This window comes from Tenrec ecaudatus, chromosome 5 (genome assembly GCF_050624435.1).
Source record: "Tenrec ecaudatus isolate mTenEca1 chromosome 5, mTenEca1.hap1, whole genome shotgun sequence".
In the NCBI taxonomy this organism is placed as follows: domain Eukaryota; kingdom Metazoa; phylum Chordata; class Mammalia; order Afrosoricida; family Tenrecidae; genus Tenrec; species Tenrec ecaudatus.
The window spans coordinates 157,588,078-157,602,305 of record NC_134534.1 but is presented as its reverse complement, the minus strand read 5'-3'; the positions used below and the strand labels follow the sequence as shown (position 1 = coordinate 157,602,305).

The following is a 14,228-nucleotide window of genomic DNA, read 5'->3' as shown; positions in this document are numbered from 1 at the left end:
GGGGGGGCGGGGGGGAGCCCTTTGGCGGAGAGAAGCAAGTCCCGCCGCCGCCGCTAGAGTTCTCCTTCTGCCCGCGCTGCCTCCTCCCGCTGGATCCGTCGAAAGCCCTGTTTACCCCAGAAACCCGAACTGTGTGGACAGACAGAGGCAGGGAAGGGGGAAAATCAGACACAATAAAAACTCCGAGGGGGAGAGGAAAAGAGAGGGCGAGGGGGTTCGTGCGCGGGTGGGGCGGGGGGTGCCGGTGCAAAGAGAAAGAAGGGGGGAAAGAGGAGGGGATTATATATATATAAATATATATATATAAAAAGCCCGCACACCCAACCACCACCATGTGAAGCGGGAGGCAGCGGCCTCGGGCAGGGACGGAAAACTTTCCCCGGCAGGCTGCGGCGCCCTCCCAACTTCGCCGCCGGCCGCGCCGCCCTGCTCGCGCCTCCACTCGGGCCGCCGCCGCCGCCGCCGCCGCCCCGGCGAGGACACAGTAAGTCGGGGCGCCGGGGAGCGGGGAGCGGCGGGCGGATGGAGGGAGGCGGGCCGGGCCGGCGAGCAGCCCCCGCTGGCACGGGTTCTCGGCCCTCGGGGTCCCCCGGCGCGGCCGGCCCTGCCCGGGGGGCGCGCACACGCCCCGGGCCGCCCTCGGTCTCCTCCGGCGCCCTCGCCGCCGCGTCTCCCCCAGTGTGTGTGCGTGCGTGTGTGTGTGTGCGCGCCATATGATGGAGGATGATAAACATGGCGCCGCTCGAACGACCAAATCCCGTGCCAGCCGCCCCTGGCCCGCCGAGCCCGGCCGAGGAGGGGCGGCCCGGGCCGAGCCCGCCGGCGCCCGCGGCCGCGCGGCCTCCGCGGCTTCGGCGGCCTCGGCGGCGCGGCGGCGGGGCCCGGGCGGCCCAGGCCCGGGGAGAGGTGGTTGGTGGTTGGGGAAGGAGGGCGGGCGCCGAGCCGGGCCGAGGGGGCCCGGAGGCGGGGTGGGGGAGGCGCGGGCGCGGGCGCGGCGGCGGCGAGGAGCCGGAGCATAATGGTGGGGAAAGAACCCGGCGTCCGGCGGGGGAGGGCCGAGGGCGGGGGCGAGCGCAGCCCGCGCGGCGGGCCGGGCCGGGGGCGAGGGCGGCGGGCCGCGGCTGGGGGGGTCTGGAGGGGCGCGGCGCTCGCCCCCGCTGCAGGGGGCGGCGAATGACTCTGAATGGCGATGGCGGTGACCCAGTATTGTTGTGCCGCTGACCCCCCCTTCAGCCCCCCCACCCCGCGTCTCCGGGTTGCAGTCTTGCGAGGGGCGGCGGGGGTCGTGCTGGGTCCGCGCCCGCCCGCCGAACGTGTCAAAGTTGCCGGAGGAGCTTTGTGTGCGGCGGCCCGGGGACCCTCCTGGGGCCGGGGTCCCCCGCCCCCCTGTCGGGGTCGCCGCGGCCGGCGGGGGCTTGGCGGTGGCGCTGCCCGCGCTCCCGCTCGCCCTCGGGGCTCCTGGGAAGCGGCTCCCGGGAGAACTGCGCAGGGGCCTTGTCGGAGTCGGGGAAGCCGGGGAGTCGCGTGAGGCGGCCCGCAGCCTGCGCCGCGCCGCCCGCGGCTCTCCCCGTGCGGCCCAGGCCTGTGGGCACTCGGCGCCGCGGGCCGGCCGGGGTCCGCGGGACACGCAGGTTCGGACGCGGCGAGGGCGGGCAGAGCGAGGGAAATGCGGGCTCGGGGAAGGAAGCGCTGGCCGTCGCGGTTCGTTGTTCGGGGCGTCATGGCAGCTGTGGGCACGGTTGGTCCCCCGGGGACCGAGGCCCCGGGTTTGGTGCGCTTCTCCCCGGCGCGGAGAGCCGGACCCACTAGGTCCTTGGCTTCCTCAACAGGTTCCTTTCCCCCCTGCCTTCGGGGAGGGATTCTTGCATTGCACCACCGTCTGTCTCCCCAACTTCTCGCCGCCCCCCACGAAATTGCAGCCCTGTGCCTCTCACGATTGTAGCGTCACGGTGTTCCCGGGAGAACGTTTCCAATCGGGAGCATTGGAGGAAGCTGCCGTCGGGGAGAAGCCCCTCACGGAGCATCCCGCATGGCGGTTTTAAGTTTCTCTGGGATGCGGTGGGAGCTCCTGGTGGGAGGTATCGCGCTGCTTCCCGAGCACCTTCTGGGAAGGACGAGGCAGCAGCAGCCGCGTGGACTGTAGGTAGTCGGTGTGCAGCTCAGACTCACGTGGGATTTAGAACTTTTATGTAAACGGCTTTCCCCAAGCTCTTCGCCCTGGCTCCACGACAGAGGTGCACGGTGCACGGATTGGAGAGCCTGCACTGGAGCCGCTCAGTGCCTATCTGTAGAAAGCACAGAGCAGCCTGAAGCTCCATTCTTAAATAAGCAGGTTGGGGAGGTCGTGCAAAGTGTGAAGCGTTCCCACGAGGAAAGCCCGTTTTGATACACGTCTGATGGCGGTGAGGGGAGCAAACCGCGGCATTCCGCTGAGGGAAGCTGCAGGGGGAGTGGGAAAAGCAGTCTTCTCTTGAGTTACTCTCCCAGGAGCGAGTTGGCGCTCCCGCCCACTTGTCATTCTGCATCCTGCATTGAGCCTTGAGGAACGAATCGCTATTAAGGATGTTTTTTTTGGGGAGACACAAGAGCATGAATAAAAAGAAGTCAACTTACTGATCTGTATGTGGAAAGGCAGAGAAGAAACTTTTCCTTCTAAAAAAATTTTTTTTGGAGAATACTGCAGTTTTTAGCGTACTAATTGTGGCATGTCTGTAATCTTTACAGGCCTTTGAGGCATTGTTCCTAATTAATGGTTGGACGCTTTCAGGACGATTGTCTTGGTTCTACTTGCAAAGTTTAAAAATTGACTAGGCAAGGTCATCTTGGTAATTTCTCTGAATATCTAATTTTTATAAGCAGCCAGTAAAATAGTAATTTCTGTACCAGCATATTATCTTGTCTTAAATGTAGTTACCATACAGTCATTATTTTGGTCAGCCGCTTTTTAATAGGATGACCAGGTTAATATGAGAGATCCGGAGCTACAGGATGGGGGCGTATGTAATTGTGAGGATTCCCTCTACTTGTGAGTAACAGCACGTCAGTGTTTGACAGGGTGCCCTTTTTGCACAGGTACTGAAAACTGAAGGATCGGTGTCTGTAGCGTTCTGTTACGCTTTTATTCTCAATGCCATCGAGTCAATGCCAACTCACTGGGACCTTCTAGGACGGTAGAACTGCCCCCTGTGGATTTCTGAGACTAACTCTTGACAGGAGTAGAAAACCTCATCGTTCCCTTGAGTGGCTGGTGGTTTCAAACTAGGGACCTTGCGGATGGCGGTTCAGTGGGTAACCAACCACTAAGCCACAAGCCTCCTCTAATACCCTTTTGCATTCTATAAATTATATATATATTTTCTACTTACCTGTTGCACCATGTTCAGATATAAATGCATTTAAGTGCATCTGGCTTTACAAAGAAAAACTCAAGTGTTAAGATTTAGCCCTGTAGTGCATACAAAATATTCCTAGGATATCATGTTGGCAGTTTTTTAATAGACGTCATCTTACATGTTACTGTGAATTGACAGGCTTATATGAACTCCTTTATAAGCTCTGTCTCTTTTCTTTGTAGGGTTGTTCAGACCGGGTATAATAATAGAGGCATTCATGCCCTATGGCATACCTTAATTGAGCATGTTTAGAATATGAAGACGCTAATTGGGATCTAACTAATAATTTTAATGTTTTATAATGTAGGTATCAAATCCTGCTCTCGAGATTGCTTCATTGGAGTCAAAACCCCTAAGGCCAGACTCTTTGCCACCTTCTTCCGTTGAGCTCTTGACAGACCGCGCCCTTACATTTAAGCAGAGGACCCACATCTGGGCAAAACCGTTAAAATGAAAATGGACAGACTTAATATCTTAGAGTAGTAGGAATATGTCACTGTTTGAAAACCTTAAGTTGGGTTTAAAATCAAATTATTTTATAAGGTGATTACATCTTTTCAGCATCAGTTAGCATTGCAAAATGATTAAAAGTCCAGACCTTGAAGCCATGTATCTGGAGCCTGAATCCTCAGCCCATTTACTAGCAAAGTGACAGTGGGCAGCTATGTGACCTTATCATGCCTTGTCTCAGTTTCCCTAACTGTGAAATAGGGGTGGTAATAGTGCTGACCTACCTCACAGAATTGAGGATTAGATAAATTAGCATTTTTAAAGCAGGTAAAAATAGTGCCTGGCCCATAGTAACATTTGTTTATTTCTAAATGCTTTCTTTCCCGCCTTCTCTCATGACTTGAGAAGCTAGCTGAACAACTTGAGCCCCTCATAACAATGCTCATAACAATGTTTTCTAGCTAGTTTCTCAATAAAAGTAGCTCCTTACTGTGTTCTGATAAAGAACTGTTTCCAGGGAATTCTAACTTTACATGATACATATTGAAAAAAAAACAAACAGAATAGTGTCTTAGAAAAGATAGCTTCAGAAAGATAGTTTTTAACATTTAGACTTTTTCTATTTTATATTAGTACAGGAAGAAAATTATGTATTGCATACCCATCAACATTTTTCAAAAGCTCCCAGTGTAAAAGTTACTTCCTAGAATACTAGTTCCTGTCATTCTGATAGAAGGCGACATCTTCGCTTTTGAGGACTGACGTGCCCAGAGCATCAGTAAAAATGAAATTCACAGATGATCTAAAGCCTCATTCATCTTTGGTGTTGTTTCCCATTGTAGAAGTAGTTACACATTAAAAATGCCTGGGTTTTTAGGATTTAGTGCGTTTTGTTTTTTTATCTGCATCATTTAGTTATTTTTGTTCTTTTGTTTCTGCTTTGTGTCGTGTTTTGTTTTTAAAGTCACAGTAAAGAGCACGGTACAGGAGAAACCTGACTACACGATGGGCGTAGAGGCACTAATGATGCTTTGAGTCAGATTCGATTCAGGATGATGCGAGATGAACTAGTGGGGAAAAGGGGGAAGGTCTGAGATGGCAGTGGGGCGTGCTCCACATGTGCCTTGTCTTACGAATTTGTTGGACTATTATGGCCTATCTCTGGATCTCTATTTCCCACTCCAGTGATCTCAGAATGTTGGCAAAAAGCATTTGTCATGATAGTGCTAATTTACTTGAAGTGATTCCAAAGATATTTTTATCATCATTACCTAATGATCTTTGATGAACAATGCTGTGTGTGAGAATTTATTGTAACCCTTGGTTTTAAATTAGTGCCTTTTCCCTCCTATTGTCACCTTGTCCATAAACTACCCCCCCCCCCAATTACATATTTTATATTTCATTGAAGCCGACTTTCTGAGTAGAGGCACTGCTTGTTACCTCGCGAGGCGATCATTGTTGGGACTAATCCCTCAACATTTTTACAAAGGAGTTTGACAAGAAGTAAAAAATAACTGGGTTGGATTTAATTTTTACCTGTTGCATTATAGCTTATAGTGGCATGGTTAAATTCCCAAGACAAATTTAAATCTGCTCTGGTGTGGTGACTCTGTGAGGATTATTAGTGATCTGGAGATTATATTTTCAGGTCATCCATAGCTTGACCTTCAGTTTTAATCTTCTAAATGTGTGTTGTCTGATTGATAGCAGCAATAAGTAGCATTCGAGCATGTGTCATGCATTGTCTGTTTACTGTATGTAGCCTCTTTGCCGTTCCATTATAAATACAGATCATCCTCCTTTTAATAACAACAACAAAATTCCACAAAAGATCCCATGGATTCTTTCAAAAGCATAGTAATCCTCTTTTTGGTTATGGAAGACCTTGCCTCTTTGGCGCACACCTGTCATTCCAGAGCACACCCACAGACACTTGCGAGACGCGCAGAAGTGGATGGATTTGGTATTTGTGGAAGTGGTTCAGACATACCACAACATTTTGAGGATTCCTGAGATAAGCTGTAAAATTACAGAAATGAAGATTAATGGGAGGGAAATAATCTGAATTTAAATACCCAGTAGAATAGTAATTTTGAATAATCAAGGTTTAACGTGGAAGGTTTGGCTTGTGGGTAGATGTGAGGATGCATGCTGTTAATAATTTCTACCTAATGCTTTATAAAGTTTAGTTTTGTACTGTGAAAATGCTGCTTAAGCTTCAATATCAAAATTACTTAAAATACAGAGGAATATTCTATAAAACAAAAACATTTATTTGGAATTGTGTTTTAATATTTATATAATACAGTATGGAATCTGTGGATGGTACAAACAGTTAAGAACTCAAGCCACTAATCAAAAGGTTGCCGATTTGAGTCCACTGAGATGTTACTGTGGTCTCCCAGGTCTCGCTTGCTTTGGCCACAAAAACAGAAATTGGTTGAAAACGAAAGAAGAAATTATATTTGCTTGGCCAAGCAAAGGAGCACACTGGGACTTGTGTCTCCAGGGTGGCTCACCCATTCTTGGGCCAGGGTTCTTTTCAAGGGTAACTGGCATCTGACAGGTGTTCTACACAGGGTTACATGGCATAAGGAGCAGTGTTCTGTGCATCTCAGCTAGGAATGGGATAGCCAAAGGTGGTGGTCTGTCTGCTTCTGGGACATTGACGGCTGCAGGTGTGTTTCTAGCCTTGTGACAGCAAAAGGTCAGGTTGAGGACACTTAGTCCCTGTTGAACAGGAAACTGGTGGTTTGCCTAATAAAGAGAGACTATAAGACGGAAAGTTCTTGTTTGGTCTACTAGAGGTACCTTGAAAGAAAGATCTGGTGAGAATCTATATCCCCAAAAATCAACCATTCAAACTCTTGTAGCACAATACAATTGTGACACACAAGGTGTATACTAGTTACTCACTAGTTACTCGCCAGTAACTAGCATACAGTTATGCTTTATGGGATGTTAGCAAATTGTCAATAAGCTTTAGAAAAAGTAAGTATTTACTGTTTGTCAATAAACTTTAGAAAAAGTAAGTATTTACTGTATGTAATATGTAAGATGACATCAAGTAACAGCCGAGTTTTCCAGCACATTTTAAATGCAGTTTTTGTGGTAAAATTTTGGTGCCCTCGTTGATATTTGGGTCAGTTTATACTTGAGTATATATGGTAAATATTTAGTTAATCTTTTATTCTGCATTAAATATATGCTATCGAAGAACAGTTCTGATTTTTAACCCAGGTATCTTTAAAGTGAAATTTTGCATCTTGGAGAATATTTTCACAAATTAATTTTAAAAATGCAAAGCAGGATCTTTTTAAATGTGTTTGAGTAGACAGCAGTAAAATACTCATAGGTGAAAATCCTTCCACGACTTATTCAGGCCATGAAATGGTTGTAAAGTTACATGTCATTGCAGTGAGCATGTGGCAGAGTACATAAAGTTGGTGCCAGCAATGTCCACAATGTCTGCTGCATAAAGGGCCAAATGTCTGCCTAACTGTGTGAGGTTTAAAAGGCAGAAATGGCTTAAGAGCAGAGTACTTTTATATTATATTTTTAAGAGAATCCTTTAGACCCTTATCATTTTCCTCCGAGAGGAATATGTTGATCATATCCCATTATATGTTCTCATCATATATGTGAAAAATCTGTTGCTGAAAATGTGTAAAAATGTTTTGTAAACTGGATAACTATAGTAGGTTTTATTTTAAATACATGCTTTTAATCGTGCAAGATACTTCATAATCTGTTTCATAAGATCACACTTAGACATGAATTGTATTTTCTTACAACAGATAGGACATGTGTAATTTGAAATTCTTGAGTTCATTAATACAGTCAGATATTTATTGAGGTGCTGCTGGACGCCAGATACGTCCTTGCTAAGTGCTGACATGAGCACGGCCGGGGACTCTTCCTTGCCCTTGCAGAGTTTGTGGTGCAGGCCAGTTCAATTACAAAAGGAAGTACAAGAATGTGACAGAGAAGTACAGCGTGTTATGGAACTGTGCTTTCACTTGGATACACTGTATTTGATTGATGATTACTTTTGAGGTTTTAACACTGATGATGTGTTCTAATTTGTAACACTGAGGTTTTACTATATTAACCATTGAAACGATGTGTAGTTTTTCAAAGCATTCTTAAAAATAGGGTGTATCAAGTATATGTTATGTTTTCCAGATAATACCTGAGCATTTAAATGAACCGCAAACTCATTTGGAATTTTTATTTTTCTACTCTTAAGTGCTAAGTACATTTAAAACAATGTTTTTAAAGGGTCTTTTTTTTCTTAGTTTAAGCATTTTTCATGAAAGCACGAAATATATGAACAAATAGTTTAACATGGATTTCTAAGAGAGCTTGTCACATAATTTAAATTTTCACTATTGGGGTTAGAAATCCTGGCTGTTATTTCACAAAACTCAAAATATTAAAATACACGAGTCTGATAGAGATTAGTAGAACTTTTGAAACTATGGCCCTTAGAAACCTGAAAAACCTTGCACTGATCTCACCCTCCTGGTCCAACTTGCAGCCAACCAATAGATCCCATTGCCAGTGAGTTGATCCTGACTCCTCGTGGCCCTATGTGACAGAGCAGAACCGCGTCTGGGTTTCCGACATTAACTCTGTGCGAGTAGAAAGCTTCATCTTATCCCTGGTTAGCAGCCCAACTCGGAACCCCCAGAAAGACCTGGCCTTTATGGTGAACAATAACAGCAGGGAGGATGCACTTCTCAGAACCATCAGCCCTGTCTCATAAGGCCAGGAGTTGCCCAGGGATAAAGCTCAGAAGGCAGGGTGGGATAGGAAAAGAGGAGGAATGGAAATAGTAAACAAAGGAAGGAAATGGGAAGAGTTGTTATATTGTGGGGACTGTAATTAATGTCATGAATCGAAATTCACATAAACTATTATATAAAAAACCAATTTACTCAGTAAACTTTCACCCAAATCACAATACAAAGGTGGTTTGGGTTTTTTTACATCAGGAAGTCACTTGTATATAACAAGAACATAACGACCTGTAAACTGTATCCTTTTTAATTTGCTGATGTCTAGATCGTGTGTTGGGAGGAGCCCTGTTGGTGTAGTGGTCACACATTGGTTCTGCATTTGAAACCACCTACAGCTCTGCAAGAGAAAGACTGGGCATTATTATTATTAATCATTTATTGGAGGCTCTCACAAATATTGTAACAATCCATAAGTCATATCAAGCAAACTTGAACAGATGTTGCCATCATCATTTTCAAGATATTTTCTTTCTACTTGAGCCCTTTCATATCAGCTTCTCTTCATTCCCACCCTCATGAACCCTTAATGTTGCATATTTTGTGTCATATCTTGAACCATCAGATGTACCCCTTCACCTACAATTCTGTTACTCGTTTCCCTCAGGGAGTAGTGATGGTTATACATCCATCATTGCTATCAGTTCCCCCTGCCTCCCCCTTCCCACCCCCTCCTGGAATCATTACTCGCAGTACTGTTTGAGGAGCTTATCTATCCTGGATTCTGCATTGAAAGCTTTTATCTGTACCAGTGTGCATATGTTGGTATTTGTGAGGTAGAACCAAGGCATAATAGTGTGGGGAGGAAGCATTAGAGAATTGGAAGAATGTGTGCTTCATTGGTGCTATACTGCACCCTGGATGTATCATTCCTTCCATATGCCCCTTCTGTGAGGGAATGTCCAATTATCAACAAATGGGCCTTGTGTCTCCACTCGGACCCCTCTCCTTCACATCAATATAATTGCTTGTTTTTGATCTTCTGCAGTAAGCAGTTAACAGTCTTGGAAACCCACAGAGGTTAAATATGAGTCAGCATTGACTCAAAGGCAGGGAATTTGGAGTTTAGAGACAGTAGGTCACTATAGACTGCACTTACTCTGAAAAGTTTTTAGGAACTTTTTGGGCTTCACCATGCATATGTGTCCTGAGCCACTTTTGAAAACATAGGTGTCATTTATTTGCTGTTCGTTGTAGTAAGCATTACACCTCACAATAGCATCAGGGGAAATATGGGTGTAACTACTGATAATAAGGAAGCAGACTCAGGTTAAGTTACTGGAACCCAAAGTGTCACAGACCACGTGATCAGGTTGCCGCCTCAATCCAGGTGTATGGCTAGCAAGCTTGTTTCTATTGTGCTGCTCTGTCTCCCTAAAACCCAGCAGCTTCTTGGAATTTTTTACTAATAAACTTTCAACCTCCAGATACACATTTTATAAGTGTACAAAAGTAATGTCAATTAGGCTCGTTTAACTTATAAAAACAGTAAGCAGAAAATACTCTAAGCCAGTGGTTCTCAACCTGTGGATCATGACCCCTTTGGGGGTCAAACGACCCATTCACAGGGGTTGCTGAGACCATCGGAAAACACACAAATATTCCACAATATATAATTACACATTGTTTTATGATTAATCACTGTTCTTTAATTATGTTTAATGATGTTCAATTCATAACAATGAAAATACATCCTGCATATCAGACATTTACATTATGGTTCATAACAGTAGCAAAATTATAGTTATGAAGTAGCAACAAAAATAATTTTATGGCTGAGGGTCACCACAACATGAGGAACCGGTATTAAAGGGTTGTGGGATTAGGAAGGCTGAGAACCACTGCTCTAAACCAAACTCACTGCTATCAAATCAGTTCAACTCACTGACTATATAGGATTTCTGAGACTAAATCTTCACGGGAGAAGACAGCTGCTGCTTTCTCCTGAGGAGCAGCAGCTGGGTTTGAACCACTAAGCTTGTTGTTAGCCCAATGCTTATCCCACAGGGCCACTAGGGATCCCTAGATGAATATGAATAAACTAATGAATTTCTGATTTATTCCAGCTTCACTGCAAATCATAGCTCTTAACCCAAGAATAAACAACAACAAAAAACCCTCAAACTACCACCAAATTGATTTCACTGAGAGCTACCCTGCAGGGCAGAGTAAAATTGTTCTTTAGGGTTCCTGAGGTTGTAAGTCTTTATGGAAGCAAACTGCTCTTTCTCCCATGGAGTGACTGGTGGGTTTGGACCCTTGACCTTTTGTTAGCAGCGCAACAATTAACTCAGTGCGCCACCAGAACTCCTGAATGGTAATGGGCTCATTTTTTTTTTTTTTTGGTTGTTGCCACTGTTGGCAGCTACCAAGATGAAGATAACTTGGCTTTGGGCAGGAGGAGGGAAACATCATCTTGTTTCTTATAATCTTTATTTTAATACTTATGAATAAGGAAAAAGATTACAGGAAAGGGCTAATTATGTTTAATATTATGTTGGAATTAGCACAACACCAAAGTATACTTGCTGTATCAGAAGAGCGAACTACTACCTTCAGACATTTTAACATTCCCTTTATTGGATAAATTCGGTAGGGCATTTACAATCCTTTAAGACAAAAGAATACCATTTCACAAAAGGAATACCTTGAAGAAATAGATCACCCGAGTTTTTGCATTCACAAATTCTGATCCTCCTGACCATTCTGAGTATCAGTGTTGCAAATGGATAGCAATGCAGGTCCTCACCACAATGGGATGAAAAGTATTCTTTTAGAGACTACTATGGGGAAGGTGTCAAAATTTGAAAACATCATGAACTTTTTGATTTTCTATTTTTTGAAGGCTTTTTATTTACATACCAATTTTTCTGTTTCAAATTTCATCTAAAAAAGGTTATTTGGGAGTTGTTTAGTGCTATGTACCCAATTTCAATGCACAGTAATGCTCTGTGCAACAGAACGAAATCCTGCTGGGGCCCTGCACCATCTTTCCTGCTTTTTGGGCTAGTGTTGAAATCACTGTCAGTCTACCTTACAGAATGTCTTCATCTTTTTTGCTAACCCACGACTTTCTAAGACATCATTTCTGTCTTCAGGGTCTAGTCCCTCGTGGTAACATATCCAAAAGGCATTTAAACCAAGCCTTGCCACCTTTGCTTCCAAGGAGCATTCGGACTGTATTTCTTCCAACTCGGATCATGATGTACTCACTATTCTTCCCCGACACACCATACTCGAGCCGGAGCACGATGTTTACAGGTCCACTTAGTAGGATTTTGTTTCTTTACCTTGATGTGTAACCCATCGTTAAGGCTGCCTGTGATCTAACCAACAGTATGCCCGCGTTCTGTTTGAATCGCTGCCGTGGTCTGTGCATAGTTCTGCATGAGCAGACTCTACTATTCCGCAGTTCCCATTCTTCTCAATGTTATGCATAATTTGTTATAATTCCCACAGTCAAATACCTTTGAATAGTCAATAAAGCACAACGAAACATCTTCCAGTTAGTCTCTGCTTTCGGCCAATATCTATCTGGTGTTGGCATTAATAATCTTGTGTTCTCTGGCTTTCTGTCTGGCTTCTTTCTGGCAGTTCCCTTTCGAGGTACTGCTAAAATCATGTTCAAAATACCTTCAGCAAAGTTTATGTGTGCTAGTAATCTGATGATTCCACATTCTATTGGGTCGCTGATTTTTGGAATGAGTTCAAATATGGATCTCTTCCAGTCTGTTGGCCAGATAGCTGTCTTCCAGATTTTGTGCCATAGCCGAGTGAGTGCTGCATCGGCTTCTGGAAACGTTGCAATTGATATGCTGTCAGCCCTTGGAGCCCGGCCATTTGCCAATGTATTCAGTGCAGCCTGGGCTCTTCCTTCCAGACTTTATGCTTGATAATATGTTACCACTGGAAATGGCTCAACAGCTGCCACTTCTTTTTGGCAGAGTGAGTCTGCGTAGTCCTTTCATCTTTTGATGCTCCCTGCCCTGTTCACTATTTTACCCAACTGCAGGCTTGTATTTTTCTTCAGTTCATTCAGCTTGAGAAAGACTGAGCTTGTTCTCTTTGAGTTTTTAATTTCGAGTCTTGCACTTTTGTGGGGCCGCCCTTTGAAATCTGCTCAGCTCTTTTACTCGATCATCTCTTCCAGTTGCTATAGCTTCTCTACATTCGAGAACAAGTTTCAAAGTCTTTTCTAATATCCTGTCTTTCACTTTTCTCTCCTGCCACTTGCTTCCTTTATGACGTTCTTCATGCCATCCCACAGCTCACCTGGTCTTTGGTGAACAATTGTTTTACAGCGGGCTCAGAATTCAGGTGGAATATAGTTCAGGTCAGTTTTTCCTCTCTTGGACTTGTTTTAATTTTTTCAGCTTCAAGTTGAACTTGCTTTTGAGCAATCAGAAGTCTATTTTGTAGCCAATCTCAGGCCTTGTTCTGTCTGATAATGTGGAGCTTCTCTGTAGTGTCTTTCTAGAGATGTAGTCGATTTCATTCTCATGTGTTCCATCTGGGGAGGTCCCCATAGATAGGTGTCATTTATAGTGTTGAAAAAGTATTTGCAATGAATAAGTTGTTAGTTTTGGAAAATTATGTGATCTCCTGTATCTTTTCCATGACCAACTCTCCAAATTTCCCAACTATCAATTCTTCCTCTCTGTTCTTAACTTTGGTATTCGAATCACAAGTAATTTACCAGTGCATCTTGATAGTAAGTTTGAATAACTTCAGACTGCAAAAGTTGGTAGAATTCTTCAATTTCTTCACTTCGTCTTGAGTGGTTGTGTGAATTTGTATAACAGTTATATTAGCTGGTCTCCCATGTGAGTGTCTGGATATTTTGCTATCAATGATAATGTCATACTTCAGGACAGGTCTTGAAATGTTCTTTTTGATGACAAACACAATGTCATTCTGCTTAAATGTGTCGCTCCTGCCCTGTTAACTACCGTATATACTCAAATTATAAGCCGACCCGAATATCAGCCCAGGTACCTAATTATTACCTGGGAAACCAGAAAAACGGATTGACTCGAGTATAAGCCTAGGGTGGGAAATGCAGGATGTGAATTAACACAGAGATCAGAGGGGAGAGATGGAGCGCAGCCACAGCCACATCCTTACCAGCCTAGCTGCTGGTGTAAGTGAGTCACTACGGGTGCTTCTGCGAATTGGAACCATCCATGTCATAGGACGTCTCTGATTGGTTAGATGTGAGTAAACAAACATTCAAAGTTCAGTGTCAGCGGGGCTTTGAATGAACAGCGGAGGAATGGCAATCACCCGCGAGATGTTACACCTCGCTGGGGTACCACTGACCCATGTATAAGCCGAACCCCAGTTTTTCGGCACATTTTTTTGTGTTGAAAAACTCTGCTTATACACAAGTATATATGGTCTATAACTGTTAGTAGTTCAAAATCACCAGTTGCTGTTCGATGGAAAGACATGACACTCTGCTTCTGTAAAGGTTACAGCCTTGGAAACCAGTAACACACAGTCATTGAGCTAATTCTGACTCAGTGATTTTACATAGGGTTTTCTAGGTTGTAAATCTTTGTTCCTTGGAGAAACTGGTGGATTT

The 14,228-nt window shown here is 44.6% G+C and overlaps 1 protein-coding gene across 11 annotated transcripts in view; it reads left to right on the top strand.

Annotated features, from left to right (window-relative positions):
* Positions 1–288: 288 nt before the first annotated feature.
* The window catches only part of ZMYND11 (zinc finger MYND-type containing 11), a 136,772-nt gene continuing 122,832 nt past the window's right edge, over positions 289–14,228 (top strand). For 3 of the 11 annotated variants that reach the window (XM_075550151.1, XM_075550147.1, XM_075550153.1), the window contains exon 1: positions 290–484. The gene's annotated coding sequence lies outside the window, so the exon portion shown is untranslated. Of the gene's footprint in view, positions 485–1,002; positions 1,022–1,260; positions 1,632–14,228 lie in introns of those variants that run through there. The other 8 variants (XM_075550158.1, XM_075550156.1, XM_075550152.1 and 5 more) reach the window with 6 other exon arrangements.